The sequence below is a fragment of the Uranotaenia lowii genome, chromosome 3, assembly GCF_029784155.1.
Source record: "Uranotaenia lowii strain MFRU-FL chromosome 3, ASM2978415v1, whole genome shotgun sequence".
Lineage (NCBI taxonomy): Eukaryota > Metazoa > Arthropoda > Insecta > Diptera > Culicidae > Uranotaenia > Uranotaenia lowii.
Window position 1 is genome coordinate 195,942,445 of NC_073693.1, and position 7,891 is coordinate 195,950,335.

Sequence of the window (7,891 nt, forward strand, 5' to 3'; positions counted from 1 at the left end):
TAAATTCCAACTAACGCTCCACAACATTTAAAGACTGTGTATATTATAGGGTGTCCCAAAATTGAATAATGTCTGGGAATCTGAGGGTTCATGTTTAGAGGTTCCAATATCGCGATCTTTGAAAAAAGTTCACTTTTCAAGAATTTTGGACCTAAAATTTTAAAAAAAACTTATATATTTGATCAGTTTTAGATTTTGTTTGAATTGAAAACTACACTTAAAAATATATATCGAACCAAATTGGTATCAAAATTTAAAATTAACAAGCTATTTTCTTAAAAAAAATCACATTTTCTATTTAATTTATCAAAATGTGCACCCAGCTAAATTTTTTTGATGCAGATGCGCATCGATGCATTTGTGCGCATCGAAAAGTTTCAGTAGTAATCAAATCTCACATGAACCTTGCTGTAAGGTTTATTGAACGTTGATTTTGAAGCTAATTGAACAAAATTTGAGTATTTGTACTCATACATCCCAAGTAACCATAAGCACTAAAGCTTTGCATTTTTATAGCTTTACACCAGCATTCAAAGGCTAAATTACACTATATCAGCACCTAAAGTGCAATTTTGCATTACAACAGCCCTTCGAGTGCTATGCTGCATCATGTTAAAATTATACCACTCTTTTAAAATGCAACTTGCATTCTATCAGCTTTGCACAATCCTTTTGAAATGCAACATTGCTCTAAATCAGAATAACAAATGCAATTTTTTCTAAGCATTAAATTGGCATCAAACAAGCTTGCTTTAATGCTTTTAAGCACTATGTAAGCACTACAGTGGCATTAGGCCAAAGCACATTAGCATTGATTGATACTGAATCAATGCAAATTCAGGGCACTGGTTGCTAGAAATTTGATTCAAATAGGTTTTTTTTGAAAGATTTAACGCGGACCTGATAGGTTCTCAGGCAAAGTCAATGTCAAATGTCAGAGCCACATATGTCATGAGTTCGATTCCAGGTCATTTTCAGCTGAAAAATAAAAAAAAAATATCATGTAGAAAATGCCAGCCGAGAGATCTTCTCAATATGCATAAGCGAATATAAAAATAATTACAAATTTAGTATCATGGCAGAAAAATGAACCAAACAAAAAAAAAATATATTTTTTTCGCATGGTCGAACCTCATTTGAACGCCATTTGCATTTTCCCAGCATTTTGCCCGCCAACGCTGTAGCATCAACCAATGCTATAACAGTGCTTTTATAGGGTTATACCAGTTTCTGCACTAATGCAGCAGTTAATTTCGCCAAACCTGACTCACAGAGCTAAAATGATGCACAGAATCAAGCTCTATAGCTGACGCTAGAGCAGAGTTGATGCTAGATTTTAGTGCTTATGGTTACTTAGGATGTTTGGTAAAAAAACATCTTCCTGTGGCAATTTTATAACAATGATGAAGAAGAATGATGAAAAATTTACCGGAAATACCGGTTGAGAAAATAACCGGGTTTACCGGTTATACCGGTTTCGGTAAAACCGGTTAGACCACCCTACTTTTCATGAATTCGGTATCAGAGTGCCTTCAGTAGGGTGGGTGCATATTGAGGAAAAGTAGGCAAGGGGTACCAAAAGTTTCTCATTGGTGGGGGGTGGAGACAGCGATGCCACACATACCGATTTTCCGGTATTTATACCGATTTTTGAGCAAAATTTTGACCAAGAATCGGTATATACCGATTACCGATTTTTGGCAAAACATACCGATTTCATACCGATTTTTAAGATTTTTACTCAAAATTCATTCCACTTCAACATTTTCACTTCATTCAAGCTATCCTCGTAAAGTTCCCGTAGAAAGAAGACAAAGTTCGGTAGCTGGCGTGGCGTAACTTTGATCTGTACAACTTTTAAAGTATTCTGCAAAGATTTCCTGTTTTGTTCCTTTGTTCTGTCAAATGACTTTTATGGTACTCAGCCTCAAAGCCAATGGACTAAGCTCAAGGCTGATATTTGACCTTATGCGACTGCCAATAAAAGTTCCTTAAGGTCAATTTCAATTGATGATCGCATTAAAGCTCTTGTCTCGTGAGATGCTAACTTTTCAAGGAAATACATACACCGTTTGAATATAATCATAATCCTTGTTCATCTCGTCGCCAGATTGGGGTTTGTCGAGATTTAAAGTGCAATCAGATACACGGTATGTAATATCATCGGTATAATCTTCAATCCTTCTGTATTTTGTTAGCCATATAAATTATATCATAAGTACCTAAACTGCAGAGATCGCAGAATTAAAGACCACGCCAGGCAAAATATAGTGAAACTATGTGTTTTTTAATCTTTTTCGGAAGAACACCTTTTTTTAGAGTACATCTCTCATTTATTTTCGCATAAAATTCTTGGATAATCATATGACTAATGCGTGATTTTTCATAAAATAAAATTAATTTTTTATTGGCTATAAAAAAAAATGAAGCAACAACTACCTCAACTTTCTGCAATCATTTTTTTTTCTAATCGCTAAAACTCATATCTAATACTAATAGCTGAATTGGCCAGATTTGCGAAAATCCATCAATAAAACGAATACCAACGACTTGGGCCCATATTCACCTCGGACGTCAAAAAGCCATTGGATTTGTAAGTGCTTACTAAATTAAAATTTCCGTTAGGTTGACCTGGTTCTATTATTGCCTTATCGAATTTATCAAATTTACATCCCACTAAAGCCAAACATCAAAGTCTCAAGTTTTTACTTCATTTATATGCCTAACCAACGTGTAACCTGAAAGTGCTCGCCATGCCCCTATTTTTCTTATCAAACGGTAACTTTTAAAATAAATTTCCATTCAGTTATGAGTACTGGAAAGAAACACTTATTTCGGATTTTCTGCTGAATTTTCATTTGTGATTTTTGCTTTCGTCAGCAAAAGCAGAAAGTTTTAAAATTAAAAAAAATGTACAAGTCATAACAAACATAAAGTTCTGTTAAAATTTCGAAACCGTCATTTTGTGTAAACTAGTGTTACCTAGAACCAAGTTACGGAGAAAACGCAATAATTTATGCTAAAACACATTTAGTCAGCTAGTTTTGAACTAACAATGAACATTCATAAGAGTTCTTAGACTTGCTGTTAATTGCAAGCTTCTATTTAAAGATAAATACGTCAGGAAGTTGAAAATATAAGAATTTTTGAATATCCACCTCAAATACCGATTTTCATACCGATTTTTAGGATTTACATACCGATAAAAGATTTTTTTGGGTTTCAAAATACCGATAGAAATGTGGCATCACTGGGTGGAGACGGTGCGCTTTTTGACAGCGAATTGTTCGCCTACCATGCCTACGATTACGATTGCCTGTCACAAGATGGACGATTCCGTGCATTGGCATAAGAATACACCTGAAGCTTTACCCGCCTTGTTCGGTATACTTTGGAAAATACCGGTTTTACCAGTTTTATCAGTTTTATCTATTACAAATACCGAAATACCGGATTTGGAAAAACCAGTAACACCGACTACCCTACATGAGATGCAGAATTTTCAGCTTAACCTTTTCAAACTGTTAAGCTATTTTAGAGGAAACCACACTGACGTTCTAGTACCAACATTTTTGTACGGTGCTTTTGTGAGTGATTTGTCTCCTGGCATTGTTCGGCATTAAAACGCTAAGCGCTTTTTTGCCTGCTCCGTTTTTGTTAGATAATTATCGTTTTCACTTAACTTTTCACCAAACTTTTGTACAAACGAATGAAAAAACTCCACCACAAGCAATCAGTCAAGGAAGAATGCTAATACATGATTTTTTCCAGTGTCTGGCGTTAAATTGCTAATCGCTAAATCCGCTGCTTTTTTATTGTCAAATTTATTTTCTCACAGGATTTCACAGGATGAACAAACTCCACTAGGTGCAATTCCTAAAGCAATAATGCTGATAAATGTTATTTTCCACAAGGTGGTGGAGTTTTTTTAGCCGTAGTTTCTCCAACAATTAAGTTAACTAAAGCGAATAGCGTTTAAATGCCGGCCTGTGTCCCCTGGTATGCTCTTGTATCAAAACTAACAAAATAACGAATGTGTTTCCATCGTTTTGGTGGTATGTCAAGATTTATCTACATCCAATAAGTGTAACATTGTCACACATCGAATCGCTCGAACTCGGAACTCGTCTATAACACAAGATTGATTTTTCAAAAACGCAATATCCTAAAAATGTTTTAACATCATGGAAATAAAGTATATCGCATCCCGATATGGTGTTAGAAATATGGTAATCCAATATGAAAAGGTAAACCAATGATTGGCATTGAATTGTACATAAACGTCATCGTTAGTTGGTTATCTTTCGAATACAGTAGATGTAAGATAACAAAACGGAAATTCAAACGAAATATTAAGAAAATTAAAAAAAAATCGATTTGTCTATAACCGGACAACATATTGTTGTCAATGACCGGACAAGAAAATATTCAAAAAAAAATGGTCCTCTGAGAAACTTTAATTTTGCTGTCCGGTCATAGACAATTTTTCTCTAGATTTTTCGAAACAAATGTTTCATTCTGGTTTGTTGAAAAAAGTTTTTTAAATCCCAAAAAAAAAGAAAAAAAAAGTTTTTTAAATGGCTTTATAAAATGTTCAGTATTGAAAAACAAGTACTCCCAAGACCTGTGCAAGTGATTTGAGTCTTTTTAATACGTTTTAGTGCCATATGTGCCAACTTTGGTGAAGTAATTCGTAGTGTCCGGCCATAAACAACACTTTTGGAAATTAGTGGAAACTAACATAAACACATACAGTAGTTTTTAGATTTTATCACTGTGCGATTTTCCAATACTCGCTAACCTCACGCTCGATTTTATCACGGTTATTGTTTCGATTTTATCACATTGTTTTCGAAAATCATTCAGAAATCATTTGCTATTTTTCCATTTTTGCTTCAAGTTTCGCCAAATTCATGGTTTCGCCATTATTACGGTGAATTAAGCGTGATAAAATCGAAAAACTACTGTAAATATGTTTTAATTTTTTTTTCTCATTTAGTTTAGTGATCATAATATTGATTAGAGATGTACCGAATATTCGGCGCCGAATACCGCCAAAAAACCGTAAACCGAATATTCGGCTCACCGAATAGTTGAGCCAAGTATCCTGCCGAATAGGCCGAATACTTATTTTTCAAATTTTGTACACTTACAAACTTGTCGAATTTTATAACTGATTTTGGATAATTTCTAAGATATCCAAAAGTAATGTTGGAAAAGCTACAAAATCATCATAAACTTATGGTTTCAGTAAAAGGTCTTAGGTTTATTCGTGTAAATTTCACTGTAGATAGCTTTATATACTTTGAATATCGTTTATTCCAGATTTTTTTTTATTTATCCAGGCTTGTCCATGAATCCAATAAAGAATTCCAGAAAAGTCTAATCTGACCGTGATGGCCAGATATTATTTGAAATTTTTCAGATTTTACACGGGTTTATCCAGATTATTTGCAAAATCAAATAAATTTTTCAAATTTCTGTTTGAAAATTTTTAGATTTTGCTTTCCAAAGCGATTTGTTAGAGTGAATTTAAAGATAAAATCAATTTTTTTTTTTAACCCTAAGATACGTTGCTGTGACTCGACGAAAACATTGAATTTCTAGAAATTTATTTTCTTTTTCCTTTTGTATGTTTGAGAATAATGCCTATATTCTGTTGAAATATGTATGTTCTTTTTTTTAACATTGTTTTTCAAAAAATCGTCCAGCACCGGCCGTGTGGATTCGCTTGGTAGAAAATATGGTTTTCTTAAAGTTAAAGATCATCGTTTTTTAACAACTATTTTGAAAACACTCATTATTCAACCATAATTTTACCTTCCATAGAAACAACAAAAATAGTGAACAATCCAGACATTAAACTTAACAAAAGTGACAGAAAAGATGACAATATTGTAAGTAGGACAAAGATTATGCTAAGATCAATTTAGTGTTTTTAAATTTAAGTATTCACAACTTTTGTAGTTTCCCTGAAGATGAGACTAATCAGTCTTGAAACGTTGGAGTAAATATAATATCATCTTAAAAATAATAGACTGAAGTGCCGTAAATAAAAAATATTACATCCAATTACCAGTCGATCGAAAATCTCATATTTTGAAAACATTTAACTTAAATTCTACATTCATCTGATTCAATATCAAATAAGCAATTTCAAATAGCTTGGCAACTGTTTTGACATGTTTTGTCCCAGATTTTACTGGAACCCTATCTCTTCGATGATAAACGTCCTAGAAGCGACAAGTCATTTGATGTCCTTCTAACTATTGATGACGTTTTGAAAATCAAAAAGTCCTCAACTTAAAGAAGATCTGATGTATTATACATCTGGTTGAAAATATTCGATTCAAAAACATATGGAGTATTAAGATAGAAGAAGTAGAAGAAAGATGAAATTTTTGCTTTTCAATTTCCGTTAAAAACTCAACAAAATATTCGACCGAATATTCGGCCGAATATTCGTTTGGCCGAATAGTTGAAATGGTCAATATTCGGTATTCGACCGTTCGCCGAATACCACTATTCGGTACATCTCTAATATTGATACTCTTCAAATCAGTAGTGTAACCGATATGTACAAAAATATATTTTCGAAGCTATTGCTGAAAAACCTTAAGTGTTCGGTAGTAGACAAGTTCCCCGTATTCAATTTTTGTAAATTTATTTCCGGCAAATCGATGAAAAAGTATATTCTAGGAGAAAGAATATCAGAAATGGAATTGATGAAGATTGATAGAAAAGTTAGGAGAAAATTTACAGATGTTGAAAAAAGCGAAAGAGCATTTTTGTGAGGAAAACTTATATACGTACACCATACTTTACCCCGCAACATTTCATTATTTAGGAGAAGTAGGACCGGGATAGAGGTGGCACTACCTGAACCTATACAAGAAAATCTGGTTGATCCAAAGTTTTCATGCGATGAACACGTATACTCTGGACTTTCTATCCATCTACATATATCTACATATATCAATTTTCATTTCTGATATTCTTTCTCTAAGAATATACACTTTCACCGATATGCCGGCAGGCTTCGGACGCATCTCAGAGCAATACAAGAGCGGTGTAACTTTCTACTCCACTCTTTCAAAGTTGTTGTGAGCGGAGCAAGAGTGGTTGATTGGAGCAGAGTGACGATACACAGAGGGAGCGTTTTTCGTCACTCACAAAACACTCAAAATTGAAATGAGTATTCTTTAAGTGCGTCTCCCAAAGAGCGCTCTGGAAGTGTACACAGAGTGCGTACAAGTAATAAATTGATGGTGTTGTTCGCTGTGGTTATTTTTTTGCTGTTTTTTCAGACGAAATAAAAAGATAATAACATCAAATCGGAATAAACAATACACTTTGGTTAAAAATTGGCATTTAATAACGAGCTTTTATCTATATATATAAAAAGCAATTTCTGTATGTTTGTTTGATTGTCCTCTATAGACTCAGCCGTCTTAAGAGCTAAGGTCTGAAATTAGGCATGAATGCTCATTAGGACCAGGAAAGATGAAAAATGTTTTCAGATTTTCGGATGACCCCTTCTGAAGGGGGTCGTCCATACAAGACAAATATTGTTTTCACGATATTGACGTTATTTTTCGTCGGATTGTGATGAAAATTTGAACATGAGGGTTTTGAGAGATGGCCAATCGATTTCAGGTATTGCATTTTGGGTCAGGGGTCGGCAAAAGGGGTCGTCGATATCAACTGTTTATTGTTTTTGCGACATTGGCGTTATTATACCAGATTGAAACGAAACTTTGCACATGACGAGCAATCAATTCGAGATGCTAAATGCGGAATCAGGGGTCGTCCAAAGGGGTCGTCCATATTAACTTTCAATATCTTAGTGATATTGACGTTTTCATGCATCGGATTGGGCTGAAAATTTGCA